This window comes from Triticum aestivum, chromosome 3D (assembly GCF_018294505.1).
Source record: "Triticum aestivum cultivar Chinese Spring chromosome 3D, IWGSC CS RefSeq v2.1, whole genome shotgun sequence".
Lineage (NCBI taxonomy): Eukaryota > Viridiplantae > Streptophyta > Magnoliopsida > Poales > Poaceae > Triticum > Triticum aestivum.
In genome coordinates, this window is record NC_057802.1 from 255,354,608 (window position 1) to 255,367,598 (window position 12,991).

Below are 12,991 nucleotides of genomic sequence, written 5' to 3' on the forward strand. Positions count from 1 at the left end.
TAGAAGAAATTAATGTTTTGAGTGGAAAGATGGATGAACTTATGAAATTATTTGCTAATAAAATTGTTTCTGCTGATCCTAATGATATGCCTTTGTCTACTTTGATTGAGAATAATAATGAATCTATGGATGTGAATTTTGTTGGTAGGAATAATTTAGGTAACAACGCGTATAGAGGAAACTTTATTCCTAGGCCGTATCCTAGTAATTCCTCTAATAATTATGGTAATTCCTACAACAATTCTTATGGAAATTTTAATAAGATGCCTTCTGAATTTGAGACTAGTGTTAAGGAGTTTATGAATTCGCAAAAGAATTTCAATGCTTTGCTTGAAGAAAAATTGCTTAAAGTTGATGAATTAGCTAGGAACATTGATAGAATTTCTCTTGATGTTGATTCTTTGAAACTTAGATCTATTCCACCTAAGCATGATATCAATGAGTCTCTCAAGGCCATGAGAACTTCCATTGATGAGTGCAAAGAAAGAACCGCTAGGATACGTGCTAAGAAAGATTGTTTTGTGTAAGCGTGTTCTTCTAGTTTCTATGAAAATAAAGATGAAGATCTAAAAGTTATTGATGTGTCCCCTATTAAATCTTTGTTTTGCAATATGAATCTTGATAATGATGGGACTGAATATGATCCACCTTTACCTAGAAGGCGTTCAAAAAATTCGGAGTTTTTAGATCTTGATGCAAAAATTGGTAAAAGTGGGATTGAAGAGCTCAAAACTCTAGATATTAATGAACCCACTATTTTTGATTTCAAGGAATTTGATTATGATAATTTCTCTTTGATAGATTGTATTTCCTTGTCGCAATCCGTGCTAAATTCTCCACATGCTTATAGTCAAAATAAAGCCTTTCCTAAACATATCGTTGATGCTTTGATGCAATCTTATGAAGAAAAACTTGAGTTGGAAGTTTCTATCCCTAGAAAACTTTATGATGAGTGGGAACCTACTATTAAAATTAAAATTAAAGATCATGAATTCTATGCTTTGTGTGATTTGGGTGCTAGTGTTTCCACTATCCCAAAAACTTTGTGCGATTTGCTAGGTTTCCGTGATTTTGACGATTGCTCTTTAAACTTGCACCTTGCGGATTCCACCATTAAGAAACCTATGGGAAGAATTAATGATATTCTTATTGTTGCAAATAGGAATTATGTGCCCAAGTAATGAACTTCTTGGATTACTACAGACTGTTCTGTTTTTGACAGATTCTGTTTTTCGTGTGTTATTTGCTTATTTTGATGAATCTATGGCTAGTAAAATAGTTTATAAACATAGAGAAGTTGGAATACAGTAGGTTTAACACCAATATAAATAAAGAATGAGTTCATTACAGTACCTTGAAGTGGTGTTTTGTTTTCTTTCACTAACGGAGCTCACGAGATTTTCTCCTGAGTTTTGTGTTGTGAAGTTTTCAAGTTTTGGGTGAAAGATTTGATGGATTATGGAACAAGGAGTGGCAAGAGCCTAAGCTTGGGGATGCCCATGGCACCCCAAGATAATCTAAGGACACCTAAAAGCCAAAGCTTGGGGATGCCCCGGAAGGCATCCCCTCTTTCGTCTACTTCCATCGGCAACTTTACTTGGAGCTATATTTTTATTCACCACATGATATGTGTTTTGCTTGGAGCGTCTTGTATTATTTGAGTCTTTATTTGTTAGTTTGCCACAATCATCCTTGCAGTACACACCTTTTGAGAGAGACACACATGATCCGGAAATTGTTAGAATACTCTATGTGCTTCACTTATATCTTTTGAGTTATATAGTTTTTGCTCTAGTGCTTCACTTATATCTTTTAGAGCACGGTGGTGGTTTTGTTTTATAGAAACTATTGTTCTCTCATGCTTCACTTAGATTATTTTGAGAGTCCTACAAAACAGCGTGGTAATTTGCTTTAATTATGATAGGCATTGAAGATTAGTAAAAAAATCTTATGAGTGTGTTGAATACTATGAGAAGTTTGATACTTGATAATTGTTTTGAGATATGGAGATGGTGATATTAGAGTCATGCTAGTTGAGTAGTTTTGAATTTGAGAAATACTTGTGTTAAAGTTTGTGATTCCCTTAGCATGCACGTATGGTGAACCGTTATGTGATGAAGTCGGAGCATGATTTATTTATTCATTGTCTTCCTTATGAGTGGCGGTCGGGGACGAGCGATGGTCTTTTCCTACCAATCTATCCCCCTAGGAGCATGCGCATAATACTTTGCTTCGATAACTTGTAGATTTTTGCTATAAGTATATGAGTTCTTTATGACTAATGTTGAGTCCATGGATTATACGCACTTTCTTCCTTCCACCATTGCTAGCCTCTCTAATACCGCGCACTTTTCGCCGGTATCATACACCCACCATATATCTTCCTGAAAACAGCCACCATACCTACGTACCATGGCATTTCCATAGCCATTCCGAGATATATTGCCATGCAACTTACCACCGTTCAGTTTATTATGACACGCTCCATCATTGTCATATTGCTTTGCATGATTATGTAGTTGACATTGTATTTGTGGCAAAGCCACCGTTCATAATTCTTTCATACATGTCACTCTTGATTCATTGCATATCCCGGTATACCGCCGAAGGCATTCACATAGAGTCATATTTTGTTCTAAGTATTGAGTTGTAATTGTTGAGTTGTAAGTAAATAAAAGTGTGATGATCATCATTTTTTAGAGCATTGTCCCAAGTGAGGAAAGGATGATGGAGACTATGATTCCCCCACAAGTCGGGATGAGACTCCGGACTAAATAAAAAAAAGAGGCCATAAAAAAGAGAGAAAAGGCCCAAATAAAAAAATGAGAGAAAAAGAGATAAGGGACAATGTTACTATCCTTTTACCACACTTGTGCTTCAAAGTAGCACCATGATCTTCATGATAGAGAGTCTCCTATGATATCACTTTCATATACTAGTGGAAATTTTTCATTATAGAACTTGGCTTGTATATTCCAATGATGGGATTCCTCAAAATGCCCTAGGTCTTCGTGAGCAAGCGAGTTGGATGCACACCCACTTAGTTTCTTTTGTTGAGCTTTCATATACTTATAGCTCTAGTGCGTCCATTGCATGGCAATCCCTACTCACTCACATTGATATCTATTAATGGGCATCTCCATAGCCCGTTGGTACGCCTAGTTAATGTGAGACTATCTTCTCCTTTTTTTTCTTCTCCACAACCACCATTCTATTCCACATATAGTGCTATGTCCATGGCTCACGCTCATGTATTGCGTGAAGATTGAAAAAGTTTGATAACATCAAAAGTATGAAAAAATTGCTTGGCTTGTCATCGGGGTTGTGCATGATTTAAATACTTTGTGTAGTGAAGATAGAGCATAGCCAGACTATATGATTTTGTAGGGATAACTTTCTTTGGCCATGTTATTTTGAGAATACATAATTGCTTAGTTAGTATGCTTGAAGTATTATTATTTTTATGTAAATATTAAACTTTTGTCTTGAATCTTTCCGATCTGAATATTCATACCACAATTAAGAGAATTACATTGAAATTATGCCACGTAGCATTCCACATCAAAAATTCTGTTTTTATCATTTACCTACTCGAGGACGAGCAGGAATTAAGCTTGGGGATGCTTGATACGTCTTCAACGTATCTATAATTTTTTATTGTTCCATGCTATATTATATTCTGTTTTGGACATTAATGGGCTTTATTATACACTTTTATATTATTTTTGGAACTAACCTATTAACCGGAGGCCCAGCCCAGAATTGTTGTTTTTTGCCTATTTCAGAGTTTCACAGAAAAAGAATATCAAACGGAATGAAACCTTCGGGAACGTGATTTTTGGAACGAATGTGATCCAGCGGACTTGGACCCTACGTCAAGAAAGCAACCAGGAGGGCATGAGGTAGGGGGCGTGCCTACCCCCCTGGGCGTGCCCTCCACCCTCGTGGGGCCCACGTTGCTCTACCGACGTACTTCTTCCTCCTATATATACCTACGTACCCCCAAACTACCAGACACGGAGCCAAAAAACTAATTCCACCGCTGCAACCTTCTGTAGCCGTGAGATCCCATCTTGGGGCCTTTTCCGGCGCTCCGCTGGAGGGGGCATTGATCACGGAGGGCTTCTACATCAACACCATAGCCTCTCCGATGATGTGTGAGTAGTTTACCTCAGACCTTCCAGTCCATAGTTATTAGCTAGATGGCTTCTTCTCTCTCTTTGGATTTCAATACAAAGTTCTCCACGATTCTCGTGGAGATCTATTTGATGTAATCTTCTTTTGCGGTGTGTTTGTTGAGACCGATGAATTGTGTGTTTATGATCAAGATTATCTATGAACAATATTTGAATCTTCTCTGAATTCTTTTATGTATGATTGGTTATCTTTGCAAGTCTCTTCGAATTATCAGTTTGGTTTGGCCTACTAGATTGATCTTTCTTGCAATGGGAGAAGTTCTTAGCTTTGGGTTCAATCTTGTAGTGTCCTTTCCCAGTGACAGTAGGGGCAGCAAGGCACGTATTCTATTGTTGCCATCGAGGATAACAAGATGGGGTTTATATCATATTGCATGAGTTTATCCCTCTACATCATGTCATCTTACTTAAAGCGTTACTCTGTTCTTTTGAACTTAATACTCTAGATGCATGCTGGATAGCGGTCGATGTGTGGAGTAATAGTAGTAGATGCAGGCAGGAGTCGGTCTACTTGTCGCGGACATGATGCATATATACATGATCATACCTAGATATTCTCATAACTATGCTCAATTCTGTCAATTGCTCAATAGTAATTTGTTTACCCACCGTAATACTTATGCTCTCGAGAGAAGCCACTAGTGAAACCTATGGCCCCTGGGTCTATTTTCCATCATATTTAATCTCCCGACAACAAGCTATTTCTGGCGCCGTTTGTATTTTGCTTTCTTTACGTTGCATCTTTATCATAAAAATACCAAAAATATTATCTTATCATATCTATCTATCAGATCTCACTTTCGTCAGTGACCGTGAAGAGATTGACAAACCCCTTTATTGCGTTGGTTGCGAGGATTTTATTTGTTTGTGTAGGTGCGAGGGACTCGTGTGTGGCCTCCTACTGGATTGATACCTTGGTTCTCAAAAACTAAGGGAAATACTTATTCTGCTTTACTGCATCACCATTTCCTCTTCAAGGGAAAACCAACGCAATGCTCAAGAGGTAGCAGATAACAATTGTCAAATCAAATGATATAATCATGTATGCTCGAGGAAAGCATACACAATTAAACATTGGTTGAAAGGTGTGCCCGAAATATGGCTTTAGGTAGCATGATCAATGTTAGAATGATGATTCAATAACCGATAGGTTAAGAATGAACTGTCGATCATTAACTTCAAAGCAATAGGGTTGCTAGAAGTGCAGAATCCAAACAGCACAGTCCACCTGTTGGTATCCCGGTTAGAATCAACGCGGGAACCTGGAAATGAATGGAGATGGCGAGAAGTATTACTATATCCAGAATTCTTAAGAGGTGGAGCAATCCTCAAAACATTCTTGATATAGAAGACAGTAATACTACAAGGTAGAACATAACCTAAGCTAGATAGCAAGGAAATCAAGGTACAACACAAAACATGAACAAGTTTGTGTTGGGGGGGAAGGCAAGAATGTTGCCGATGATAACACAAATCATCGAGGGGCAAGGATGGTATTTCTCATCATGAATATGACTGATATTCTAGAAGAGCTCAGAATGTTGATGATGATCATGACACATTTGTCGAGAGATTTCATGAAGATGTAATCAATCAGCGACGACATCAGATCAAAGGAATGATGAAGTGAAGGGTTATTGGAACCATGGGTATGACACAAACTCAGAATCAAGTTTGTGGTTCAAGGTGAAACGATAAGACGAGGAAATCGACATAAGCTTAGATTATTGTCGAAAGATGTGCTCCGGTAATAGGGAATGGGTGGCACAGTTAAAATTTAGCATGATAATGATATAGCCGATTAGGCTAGGTATGACTTGAAGGATTATAAAACTCCTAAGCAACGAAAATTACTTGGGGTTATCGAACCGAAATGCGGAATCGGTTCACATATCGGTGTTCTTGGTTGACGACAACCCAGAACCCGAGGAAATCTATAATCGGTGAGAAGCAATACTAGATGAAGACTCATAGGGATCAACACAGTTCTTTGATATTCTCGAGATACCTGAGGGTAATACTCGAAGGAAGATCGAAAATAGGGGTTGCAGAGATGTATTGATCTGCAGAAGACAACTACTTTAACTTGTTTGAGAAATGGAATCAAGGAGAAAATATGGTCGGAACCACGATCGTAAAGGATCAATTCACAGATACCAACTGATATTTTATCAAGGAATAGTTATTATTACGAGAAGCTTCCATGATAGGATCTACATCGTGTCCATGGGCATGAACACAAATGTTCAAGGTCGACTCCCACTTCTGCAATGCATAACCTTTCATTCACTTCTCGTTTATGAAGAAGTTGAAGTGTTGAAATTTTATCTGGCGAAGCACCAGAAGAGTATGACTCGTGAAAACTTTCGGGTTCACACGGATTAAGGAAGGCATAGGTTCAACCCATCGGGGCATCTTAGAAACCTATACCACAAGCTTCAATAGTAAATATCACCAGCTCGAAAGCAGAGCATGGTTGGCCAAATCAGAGAATAGGATTTACCAATGGTATTATGTATCAGGGAAAAGAACTTCTCGAGGTTTTCGTATACGAAGGACAATGTTAGAAGATAATTCAACAAAGGATCTGACGGTCCATAACGGAGCTCATGTGAGCATCGACACACAATCAGAGGAAGAAACAATGCAAGGGCATTGGATTATAGAAACAACTGACTAATTCAAAGCTGAAATGTAAAGGAATTATGATTTCAAATTCAAGGGATCAGAAGCAAACGCTCTGATTAAGGATGGATAAGTTGAATAGACTTAGGGGTACAATCGACGGCAATTTAATTGGTTGAGAACCAGCTCATGTTCAAACTGACACTGAGCCGGAAGGATGATTTCTAGGATTCGACCGAGGAATGCGAGCATCCTCAACATATTGAATCAACGAACTTAAAATGATAAAGACAAGGGATGCCAATAAGATTACGAGACTTATGGGATTAACCATAATGCAAGCAAGTAAGAATTTCAAGAACAACGGACTGTTGAGGATTTTTGAAAGATTGAATAGTATTTTGAAGACTTTTGTGAAACACATGAACAACTAGGGATGAATGAATTCCCGGTAATTGAGAGGAATTATCCGTACATGTATTTGTGCGGAAAAGGAACTGCAAGGCAGTAAGCATAAAGGATTCTCGGAACATCGAAAAGTATTTTAGGGCATCTTGTAATAACAAGAGCAAACTGGGGATGAAGGTATGAATGAGAAGTTATCCATAGAGGTTTGTCGATGGATGGGAATTGCAAAAGCAATAGCACAAAGTCTCGAGAGAACATCATAGAGTATCCTCTGAATCTTCTGGTGCAGTAGACGATCATCGGTAATAAGGTGCTCTCCAGGTGAAAGTGATCACGAGATCCTAATGTTAGATTTAGCAAAATTCATTTAACCCGAATAGAAGAGAGATTGGAGTCCCAGAGTATAGACAAGGAATAAAAGATCGTAATACCACCCAATGGCGACGCGGGCCCATGGGCCACACAGCCATGTTAGTAAAACGGTTTTCATCGACTAGACTCAACTTCGGCCAAGGAGTTGGAAGGGGATTCCTACAGGCAGTCGGCTCTGATACCAACTTGTGACGCCCCCGATTCAATCGTACACTAATCATGCACACAAACGTGTACGATCAAGATCAGGGACTCACGGGAAGATATCAGAACACAACTTTAAAAACATAAATAAGTCATACAAGCATCATAATACAAGCCAGGGGCCTCGAGGGCTCAAATACAAGTGCTCGATCATAGACGAGTCATCGGAAGCAACAATATCTGAGTACAGACATAAGTTAAACAAGTTGCCATAAGATGGCTAGCACAAACCGGGATACAGATCGAAAGAGGCGCAGGCCTCCTACCTGGGATCCTCCTAAACTACTCCTGGTCATCGTCAGCGGCCTGCACGTAGTAGTAGGCACCTCCGGTGTAGTAGGAGTCATCGTCGACGGTGGCGTCTGGCTCTTGGGCTCCAGCATCTAGTTGCGACAACGAGGAAGAAATGGAAAGAGGGGAAAGAGGGAGAAAAGCAACCGTGAGTACTCATCCAAAGTACTCGCAAGCAAGGATCTACACCTATACCATTGCTTCTCCGTGAATACATACTTGCCTAGCTAACTACCTTAAGAAGTATTAATCACAAGCAAATGCCTAGCTAGCTAAAACAACCTATCCATATGCATATCTCGATACCTGTTATTCTGGTCGGTGCTTCTTTCAAGGGACAACCTATGCTCGTGGTTCATATCTTGCAAGCTCTGTTCCAAGCTCCTCTTTCTAAGCTAAGTTCCTATGCATTCATATGAATGAAAGGGGGGCTGCAAGCAGCCACTAGCTGGAAAAGCAGGTATGAAGTTATAAAGTTAATCCAGGGGCAACGCCTTCTGTTACAACTATCTGTACCAGCATGGTGCGTAATAATAGATTTGTTAACTAAAAGGCTAACTAAACTAAAAATTAACGAGTGTCGACTATGACCTAGCTAGCTAGCTAGCTTGAGTTTGCATCTCATGATGCGCCATAGTTAAGTGTTTATTATATTGAATGAGTAACTTATGCAGGGGTATCTGTGTAAAGGGGCACTATCGATGGACTGAACTGCAGAATGCCAGAATAAAAGGGGGATAGCTAATCCTATCGAAGACTACGCTTCTGGCAGCCTCCATCTTGCAGCATGTAGAAGAGAGTAGATGGTAAGTTCACCAAGTATCATCGCATAGCATAAACCTACCCGGCGATCCTCCCCTTGTCGCCCTGTGTGAGAGCGATCACCGGGTTATATCTGGCACTTGGAAGGGTGTGTTTTACTAAGTATCCAGTTCTAGTTGTCATAAGATCAAGGTACAACTCCGGGTCGCCTGTTACCGTGGACACGGCTATTCGAATAGATCAACTTCCCTGCAGGGGTGCACCACATTACGCGACACACTCGATCCCTCTGGCCGGGCACACTTTCCTAGGTCATGTCCGGCCTCGGGAGATCAACACGTCGCAGCCCTACCTAGGCTCAACAGAGAGGTCAACACGCCAGTCTAACTCCTATGCGCGCAGGGGTCTGGGCCCATCGCCCATTGCACACCTGCATATTGCGAACGCGGCCAGAAGCAGAACTAGCCCCCTTAATACAAGTGCAGGCTTACGGTCCAATCCGCCGCGCGCCGCTCAGTCGCTGACGTCAAGAAGGCTTCGGCTCATACCACGACGCCGGTTGCCCATATCTTGTCCCACGTGGCAGTTAGTGCGTAAAAGGTCAACGACCCAACTCAGATCAAATACCAAAATCTCGTTAAGCGTGTTATTATGAAGTAACCGCGGACGCCGACCAGGGCCAGGCCCACCTCTCACCTAGGTGGTCTCAACCTGCCCTGTCGGTGCGCCACAAAGTAACAGTCGGGGGCCGTCGGGAACTCAGGCCCACCACTACCTGGATGGAGCCACCTGTCCTTTCAGCCCCCACATCGGAATCACATGCGGGTACTCAATGAGCCGACCCGACTTTAGTCACCACCTGTATAGTATGTATGTATTTATGTATATACCCGTGATCACCTCGCGAGTGATCACGACCCGATAGTATAGCATGGCAGACGGACAAGAATGTAGGGCCACTGATGGATACTAGCATCCTATACTAAGCATTTAGGATTGCAGGTAAGGGTAACAACTGTAGCAATAATGACAGGCTATGCAGTAGAATAGGATTAACCGAAAGCAGTAACATGCTACACTACTCTAATGCAAGCAGTAGAGAGGAGGAATAGGCGATATCTGGTTATCAAGGGGGGGCTTGCGTGGTTGCTCTGGCAAGAGAAGGGTTCGTCGTCAATGTAGTCGATCACAGGGGTACCGACAGCGGTCTCGGGGTCTACCGGAAAGAAGTAACGGAGGGGGAACACAATAAATAATAGAGCAATCAAAGCATCACAAAGCATAACATGGCAATACACGGTGCTAGGGTGACCTAACGCAGTACTAGGCGATACTGGCGAAGGGGGGAAACATCCGGGAAAGTATTCCCGGTGTTTCGCCTTTTCGGACAAATGAACCGGAGGGGGAAAGTTGTGTGTTTGCTATGCTAGGTATGTGTGGCGGACGAACGGGCTACGCATCCGGATTCGTCTCGTCGTTCTGAGCAACTTTCATGTACAAAGTATTTTCATCCGAGTTATGGATTATTTTATATGATTTTATAAAGAATTAATCATTTTCTGGGATTATTATTATTTAGTTAATTCGAAAAAGAATTACTGTGTCATCATGATGTCAGCATGACATCAGTAGTCAAAGTTGACCTATTGACCAGTCAAACTGACGCGTGGGTCCCGTTCGTCATAGGCTTAGAGTAATTAAGCAAGGTTAATTAGTTTTAACTAAAAGATTAGAGTAACTAATTTTAATTAGTTTAGTTAAACATAATTAATTAATTAATTAATATTTTTATTATTTATTTATTTCTTTCTTTCTTTTTTAAAACGTTCAGGGACTGGGCCCCTCGTGTCATAGGCCTAGAAGGCCTAACGGGCGCCCGAGCGGTGGTTAACGGGGCGGAGCCCCGTGGGAGGCCGAACCCGGGCGGCGGAGGACACGCGCGGGGGCGAAGGATACGGGCGAGCGCGGGGCTACAGGGGCGCGGGCGCGCATGCAGAGCGCCGGCGCAGGGGGGAGGCAGCAGCGGGAGAGTGGGGGCCGGCGGCCGACGCGCAGCAGGGGGCGGAGGAACGCCAGAAGCTGCGGCGGGCGGCGCGGTTCGCGAGCGGCCGGAGGGGGCGCGCACGGCGGCGACGACGAGCGCTGGTGGTGGGTGCGGCAGGAGCAGCGAGTGCGAGACAGCAGCGGCGGGCGAGCGAGCGCTGGCGAAGGCGGCAACGGGTGTTGCGGCCAGCAGCAGCCAGCGGGCGGCAGCGCCGAGCGGGGGTGGAAGGAAGACGCGGTAGGGCGCGCGCCAGCAGGCCCGAGTGGCGCAGCGGGGCAGTGGTCGGAGAGGGGCTGCGCGTGAGGGGGGCAGCCGCAGAGCACGCGCAGGCGAGGGGTCGTGGCTCGCGCGATGCACGCGTCGGCGCGGTCGGCGCGAGCGCGCGCGCGAGGGTGCTTGCTGGGGGGGTGCGGAGCGGACAGTGCGGTGGCGCAGGCGAGCGCCGCAGTGTGTGAAAGGGGAAGGAGAGGGGGAGCTCACGGGGGGCTGTAGGGGTTCGGGCAGCGTGGGTCGAGGAGGTGGACGGGGACGACCGGGCGACGGGGAGGCGAGCGGCAGCTGCGATCCGGGCGGCGGCGGGGTGACCGAGGCGATGACGTCGAGCGGCGGGGAGGAGCCAGGCTGAGGCGGTGTGCGGCGACGGCGTCGTTGCCCCCGGATCCAGATCGGGGGAGAGGGAGGAGCGAGCGAGTGGGGGGCGAAGTGGGGTGTCATAGGATAGGGTTTGACCGGGGTGAGGGTGAAAAAGGGAGTGAGGGGGCGCAGCTGGGCTGGCCTAGCTGGCCCGGTGGTCATCTAGGCCACGACCCAGTAGGGGGGTTTCCTTTCTTTCTTTCTTTTTCTTTTTTTTTGTTTTTGTATTTTCCTTTTCTTTTATTTATTTTCCCTTTTCTGGTTTAATTTATTTTAGCATTTTAGCATTTTCTAAAAATGAGATTTCTCCACTATTATTACATGTGCAATAATTGGCACAAACCGAACATTTTAGTTTTAATGTTTGAAATTTTTTGATGTTTGACAAAATTCAGATTTGAATTTGAACAGTTTTGAACTAACGTGAGATTAGTGACAGTAACAGAGGTGACGTGGCATCTTTAGCAGAGGTTTACTGTAGCTTAATTATCCGGGCGTCAAAATTCTCCTTCACTACTAGAAATCTCGTCCCGAGATTTAAGAGGTGGAGTAAGGGGAAAGGTTTGGTTCGTAGTGTCACATTTTAATCCGTAGCCCCTGTTTCAAGTTGCAAATATGAGCAACAAAACTAGTATCAAATACCCAGGCGCTACTACGAGCATTAGTAAGGTACACATCAATAACATGTATATCAAATATACCTTTCACTTTGCCATCCTTCTTATCCGCCAAATACTTGGGGCAGTTCCGCTTCTAGTAACCAGTCCCTTTGCAGTGGAAGCACTTAGTTTCAGGCATGTTTAGGTCCCATGCCAGGAATGGGAATGAATTACAACCGTACCGGCGTCCTGGCTCGTCCTCAAACATTTGGAATCTCGGTTTTCAAATCCCCATAAATCCAAAACTCACCAGAAAGTCATCAAAGGTGGCATGGTGTCACGCCACGGCACATATATGTCATGGTAAAAACATTGCCAATTTGGGCCAAGCTTTATTACAAACCTCTTACAACCCGGAGCTTGTCGCAAGAACCCTCGTGGTTTTGATAGGGAAATGTGTCCCCTTGTGGGCCAAACGATAATCGCTCACTCTTCTAGCCTCGTATTTTCTTCTACACGCAACACGGAACAACGGGAGATTCACGCTGAACTTTGAAATTATTTAGGGTTCGTTTGACCTTTTTATTCATTAATTGAGTTTTCTAGGCATTTAATGTCCATAATTCAAATCCGAACTACAAATACATGCTCCAGTGCACCAAAATGATAAGAAAAAACGTACACTTGTCCTTGGGGTGCATGTTAAGGTCCCATGGAACGAATGGGAATGAATTCAACCGTCTCGTTGTCCTGGCTTGGCCACAAACCTTGCGAATCTCGGTTTTTAAATCTCTGTAAATCCAAAACTCACCAGGAAATCATGAAACTTGGCATGGTGTCACTACATGGTACATATA